Source organism: Suricata suricatta, chromosome 11, assembly GCF_006229205.1.
Source record: "Suricata suricatta isolate VVHF042 chromosome 11, meerkat_22Aug2017_6uvM2_HiC, whole genome shotgun sequence".
Lineage (NCBI taxonomy): Eukaryota > Metazoa > Chordata > Mammalia > Carnivora > Herpestidae > Suricata > Suricata suricatta.
The window spans coordinates 67,098,333-67,105,085 of NC_043710.1; the positions used below are offsets into that span (position 1 = coordinate 67,098,333).

At 36.3% G+C, this 6,753-nt stretch overlaps 1 protein-coding gene across 2 annotated transcripts in view; it reads left to right on the forward strand.

Annotated features, from left to right (window-relative positions):
- TMEM135 (transmembrane protein 135) overlaps window positions 1–6,753 on the forward strand; it is a 231,882-nt gene that overhangs the window by 43,613 nt on the left and 181,516 nt on the right. The gene's annotated exons all lie outside the window — the stretch shown is intronic.

Here is a 6,753-nt window from a genome sequence, read left to right on the forward strand (position 1 = left end):
GAGAGAGAGAGAGAGAATATGCAAGCAGGGGAGGGGTTGAGAGAGAGAGGGAGACACAGAATCCAAAGTAGGCTCCAGGTTATGAGCTGTCAGCACAGAGCCCAAGGTGAGACTTGAACTCATGGACTGTGAGATCATGAGCTGAGCCGAAGTTGGACGCTTAAGCAAATGAGCCACCCAGGCGCCCCAAATACTATCGGTATTATATACTTGTCTTTAAATTCTAAGTAAAAATTCACAAACAGTTTTTTAGTGTGTGTGTGTGTGTGTGTGTGTGTGTGTGTGTGTGTGTGTATTTCCTCATTTAGATTGTTAATTCCTAGAGAGATGATCTTTGACTTTGGTTGATATAATCAGTGTTGGAGCTTGCTCTTTAAATACTGTACTTTTTAAAGAATAAGCCTTTTATTTGAATGGATCATACATAGATTCATATGCAGCTGTAAGAAATAATAGGAGATTTATATTCACTCTACTCAGTTTCCCCAGTAGTAGTATCTTCCAGGTATCAAATTTATGATATTTGTATTGATATTTGGAGGAACTTTCCTTTTTGACAAGGATCAAAACTTAATTTTGATGCTTTAGTAAGGACTTTTTTTAAATCATTAATCACAAAATTTTAGTGAGATCAAAGCCTTTTTTATGCCTTGATATCGACTATGTTTAAAGGAAAGTAAATTTGTACATAATATATTCTTGATACTAATGATAATCTAATAAGTTTAATTCTTTTCTTTATCTAAATAGAGCCTTTTGTTTATACAGTTATACAACTATTTGTGTAGTAAGAGAGAGGTTGGTGCAGAATAGGTCAAGATTTAAATACTTTCAGAGAGAGTGAGTTTATCCTTAAGAAATACCTTTGTTCTAAAATTTGATTGTCTTCCTTACTAGACTAAGTTAAAGTTGTCAGCTTATAGTATCAAGAGCAATATTTCTGAATGCTAGGAGCTTTCATTTTAAAATTATTTACTGTATTTAGGTATGTATTTCTGCTTTGGAAGGTATGGAAAAGCATAAAAAAGAAAGTAAAAAATTATCTGTAATTTTACCATGTAGTAATTGCTACCATTTTAGTGTTTATTTTTGATTTTCTTCCTTCTCTGCCAATGTACATACGTAAATACACAAGCATAGATGCATAGATTTCCAATACGTTTGGAAATGTGTATGGTGTTACGGTTGTCACAGTGACTGGGGGGTGTTGCAAGCATGTAATGAAGAGGCCAGGGATGCTAAGCATCTTGTAGTAAAGGGACAGTTCTGCATTATGAAGAACATCCCATCTCAAACATCAGTTGCACTCCTCGGTGGGTACATATTATATATTCTTTTTAAACAATCAGGGACGTATTGTTTTATGACATCTTTTGTTTCTGTGCTATGTCGTTTTTATTGTTCATATTAAGTAACCTTTTTTTGGAGGGTGTACTCTTACCTTTTCACTTCTTGTTATATCTTTATTACAGTGAGTTGGTTTTATACATGAACATCTATACCCACCCTCCCTCACAATGTTGTGAGACAATGAAATGATAAAATATTTGGTTAATAATAATATCATTTTGTTAGTTTTGGTTGTGATCATTACCCATTCTTTAGTTATTTTGATCAGAAAATTTCAAAGGCGTTGACATGTCTTTGAGTACAAGATAGAAGAATATGCAGATTTGGCTTCATATTGTCTTTATTGCATTGTCTTTATTTTTATTAGCAAACAATTGCATGTACAACACTTTGCTAGGTATTATGACACAAATAGAACCTAGCATTCTGTTTTTGAAGTTGATGTAGTTGAGGATACAATGTATACCTAGATCCATATCTAGGTGATTGACAGTCCACATAGTGCATTCATGTCAGTATATGTGATAAGATAATACAGTCCTTAGAAGTTAAGAGAGGGAAGTTAGCTTTGGACTGGGGCAATCAGAAAGTTTTATGAATTACATGGAACTTGAACCTTGAAGAAAGGAGGGGACTTGAAGCAGCTCCATCTTAGAAACCTGTCATTGGTGACTACAGGGCAATATTCTTGCCTTTTCCAAGGATTGCCAAATTGGGGTCAAGGTTTATGAAAAAAGAAAAAGATAAGAAACATTGAGCATCTACTGTGTTAGACACTGTGCGTGAAATTGTAGTCCTTAAACAAGGGTACACGCCTGGGTGGCTCAGTCGTTTTAAGTGTCCGACTCTTGATTTTGGCTCAAGTCATGATCGCATGGTTCATGAGATTGAGCCCCATGTCAAGCTCTATGCTGACAGCACATAGCCTGCTTGGGATTCTCTCTTTGTGTCTTTCTCTCTGTGTGTCTCTCTCTGCCACTCCTCTATTATCTCTCTCTCTCTCAAAATAAATAAACATTAAAAAAATAAACAAGATTATATTGTTTCTGCTTCTGGGGAACCCTGCTTTACTGGGGGAAAAAATACATAAACCAATGGAAATAAACCTCCTCTCTGTTTTTTAGTATTGACAGTTGTCTCAGAACAGAAAACAGTATAGTGTTTGTACTATGCAGTTGTGAGGATACAGTTTGCTAGTTATGTTTGTGTTAGTGTTGTAGGAAACAGGTGAAGAGCTATATACTCTAAATAAAGGACATTTCTATTAGTGCTTTTGTTGTTATGAAAAGATCTTTTCTGGTCTCCTTTGTAGTTACTCTTGATACCCATGATATCTCTAAGTAAGCCCTGGTAAATCTTTCTTATTAGATCAGTAGTTTATAGCCTTAATGATTAAGTAGCAGTTTTAATAATTACAAACTTAAGATAGTTGAATTCATATCCACCTGAAAGTGTTTTTTGTTATGTATTTGTTATCTTGGAAGGAAAAGGGTACAAGTTTTTTTTTTAATGGTTTATTTTTGAGAGAGAGAGAGACAGCATGAGCAGGGGAGGGTCAGAGAGAAAAGGAGACACAGAATCTGAAGACAGGCTCTACACTCTCAGCTGTCAGCACAGGGCCTGACGCGGGGCTTGAACCCATGAACCCACGGATACTTAACTGACTGAGCCATCCAGGCATCCCAAAAGGGTACAAGTTTTAAAATAGTATAGTTTTTTTTTTTTTTTAGATTTTTAGAATTCAGAGGATTAGTTGTTAAAGGACAAAATGTACGAAAGGTGTAGACAAGTATGAAATAAAGAATTTAATGTTTTCCTTGCTTCTGCCTAAGATATGGCTGTAAAATGATGGAAGTATTTCATTAGGACTAATACCCTAGAACTCACATGAACACCAGCTGCTAGAATTCAACTTTGTCACGGTATAATTTAAAAGGGTACACATAAAAGTTTGCATTAATATGATTTCCCTTTATTATGTTGGTTGTGACAATGACAGGATCCCAGGCATTCAAAATTCATCATATACTGCGAACAATTATTTAAAATGCGGTGTCAGGTGAAGTTCATTTATTTATAGTTTAATTATAATTTCTGACATTTAAAAATCTCTCTGGGGCACGGGCGCCAGGGTGGCTTAGTCTGTTAAGCATCTGACTTTGGCTCAGCTCAGGATCTCATGGTTTACGAGTTCAAGCCTCATGTCGGGCTCTGTGCTGACAGTTCAGAGCCTGGAGGTGCTTTGGATTCCGTGTTTCCCTCTCTCTCTGCCCCTCCCACACTCATGTTCTTTCTCTCTCTGTCTCTCAAAAATGAATAAAAATTCAAAAAAATTAAAAATATCTTTCTATATAGGTCCTTTTCAAAACTTTTCTTAGCAATTTACTTTATGCCACCCTGCATCCAACAAGGGATGAATTTTAAAACTGAAAATACGTATCTAGTAGGCCTGCTTCTAGCACTTGGTTTTTAATTTTAAACACACACAGTATCTTTGATTAAAACATCTGTCTTTAATTTTTCAAACATAAGGTTTCAAAATGTTGATTTATATGTTTTCTTATAAGGCCACTGCAGTGTAATTGGTTTCAGCAGGTATTTATTATATGTCAGTACTGTGCTAGGCACATTGAAGATGTGAAAGAAATACCAAATGGATTGTAAATCAATTGGAGAAATTTGACAGATGAACTTGAAAGAAATAAACAGAAAGCATTAAATTCATAAGAACAATTCTAAACACCCTTTCTCCAGTTGCCTCCCAGGCCTTCCCTCTGCAGCATATGGCGTCTACCATCCATCTAGCTGCCCAGACTTAGGAGTCTTAACTCTTCTTCTCTTTATACTCTTAGTTCAACCTGTTAGGAAATCTTATTCTACTCTAAACTATATTGTGGGTGTTACAGTGACTCGCCACCTCCATGGTTAGAAGCGTAGTTTGAGCCCTAAGTCTTTTGCCTGAGCTGCCTTAATAGCCTAATAACTGGTTTGCGTCTTCCCACGCTTGTCTTCTTGAATGTAGGCTGTCCTCCACATAAGCAGTCAGAGTTGTTTGAAGTACAGACTACAGCATGTCCGTCTTCTGCTTAAGACTCAGAAAACCTTCTCTTCCCACTGTACACCAGATAAAATCTAAATGCCTTACTGTGGCTTGCAAGGGTCTGACTTCATCTACTTTTTTTCTCATTCTTTGCGCTGGCTTTCTCTTTTGAACACTTGAACACTTTCTGTCTATTGAACCTCAGCATTTGCTTTTCTCTGTGCTTGGAAATCTGCTTCCCTAAATTTCTTGGCTAGTATCTCCTAGTATAGTCGACCCATTGTCACTTTCTGAGAGAGCTCTTTCTTATTATCATAGTTAAACAACTTCCCCTCGCCTCTCTACTCTCTAACTGGTAATCCTGTCTTTTTTCATGGCATTTATAAGTACTGAATTTTGCGTTCGTTTGCTGTCTTTCTTCCCTCACTGTGTGTAAGCTGCTTAAGGGCAAGGGACTCTTGCTTGCTCCCTGACATATCTCTAGCACGTAAAAATACTGCTTAGTATATAATATATGCTCAATAAATAATTATTGAATGAATGTAGACTGAGACCAAGTACTACTTAAAATGGCAAAAATGAGAGAGAATGATCTCTGTTCATATTTCTCCCCTTCCAATAGCACTCAGTCCCAAGTCCTTTAAGCCAACCAAATGACCTTGTTTTCCCACAGAAAATAAGCAGAGAGTAAGTGGATCTGTCCTCAGTTGAGTTCCTGAACTTGTAGATTCTTTTTTGGAAGCCTGAATTAGGAAGTACCAGAATTAGGGGTGATACTGCTCTTTAGGTTCTTACTCTGACTCAATTAACTGAGGGATGTATTTCTGGTACCCAGTATAATAATAGGCAATGTTGAGCTCGTATCTTCATTTGTAGAAGGTGAGATACTTTGTCATTCAAGGATAATAGGTGTCTTACATCTGCCACAGCTTTCTTGGTCAGAAAGGCAGAAGATAGGGGAGTGTTCCTGGAGTCTACAGCCAAGCATGTGAGCATGGAAAGGGGAATTATTGGGACACTTGGGTGGCTCAGTCGGTTAAACATTTTTGGGTCAGGTCATGATCTCATGGTTCATGGGTTTGAGGCCCACATTGGGCCATCTGCTGTCAACACAGAACCCACTTTGGATCCTATGTCCCCCATTTTCTCTGCTCCTCCCCTGCTTGGTCTCTCTCTCTGTCTCTGTCTCTCAAAAATAAATAAACTTAAAAAAAAAGTTTTAAAAGGGGGACCTGTTAGAGACCCTCTCTTATTTTCTTTTATTGGATAGTTTAAAACTATATTTTTTAGATATTCCCATATTGTTGAATTTACTTTGAACTTGACAACATAGTTTCAAGACCTATGTGTGCTGTTTTATGTATTTCCAATGCATTGCTTCTAACTGCTGCATAAAGTGCCAGAATATTCATCCCCTTTGTATGCTCTATAATAGTTTTTTTAAGATAGAAATCATATATCATAAAATTTACTCCTTTAAAGTTTGCAATTCACAAAATTATGCATCTGTCACCACTATCTAATTTTAGACTATTTCATCCACTACATTTAATTTGTTCATTTTTCCAGCAATGGATATCCAGCTTGCTTCCAACTCTTCAGCATTACCATGTGGTGATGAACATCTTTGTACATGACTGTTTTATGAATTTTTCTGGGTGTGCGTGGATAAAACTTAAGGAGATGAAATTTTAGATCATGTGCTTTCTGGTAAAAGGATAGAATGGTTTGGAATGTGAGTAATGCTATTCTGGAGTTCATTTAGAGGTAGAATTATTGTTACTTTAGGAGAGAATTTTCTCTTGTGCTTCTTTGTCTTGTGTTTCTATTTTAATAATTTGATTATTCATCTTAGAGATTTTAGGCTTGAAGGTTGAATTTTGAAACTATTAAGGACTCTGCTATAAATGTTTTGGAGTAGTACTGCAAAGTCAATTAGACCAAAGGGAAAATGTGTAATTTCTCTTTGGGTATAGTTTGTCTTCATAACTAGTGTTTATCAGATATCTTTGTTTTCTGTTTGCTTGGTAAAAATAATGTAAAATACATATTAGAAAATTGAAAGAAATGTAAAGGAAAATCAGTAAAAATAAGTAAATAAATCTAAAAGAAGCAGATGTGCAGAAACAGTTTTACAAAGAAATATATATAAAAGAAACAAAGAAAGTAATACATAAGAAAGGAAAATGTAAAATACAAAAACGACTCGTGTAGTAAGCATTTGGCTTTCATTGACCTTGAAGGGGGGTGTAGATCTTCTTTCCTTCTGGGTGGGCATGGTCTCTGCTGACACTCCAGCAGGGGAGCAGAGGCCTAGTTATCAGCTGGTGGGGGTGACAGCCTCAGCTCTGTACTCTTCCTCA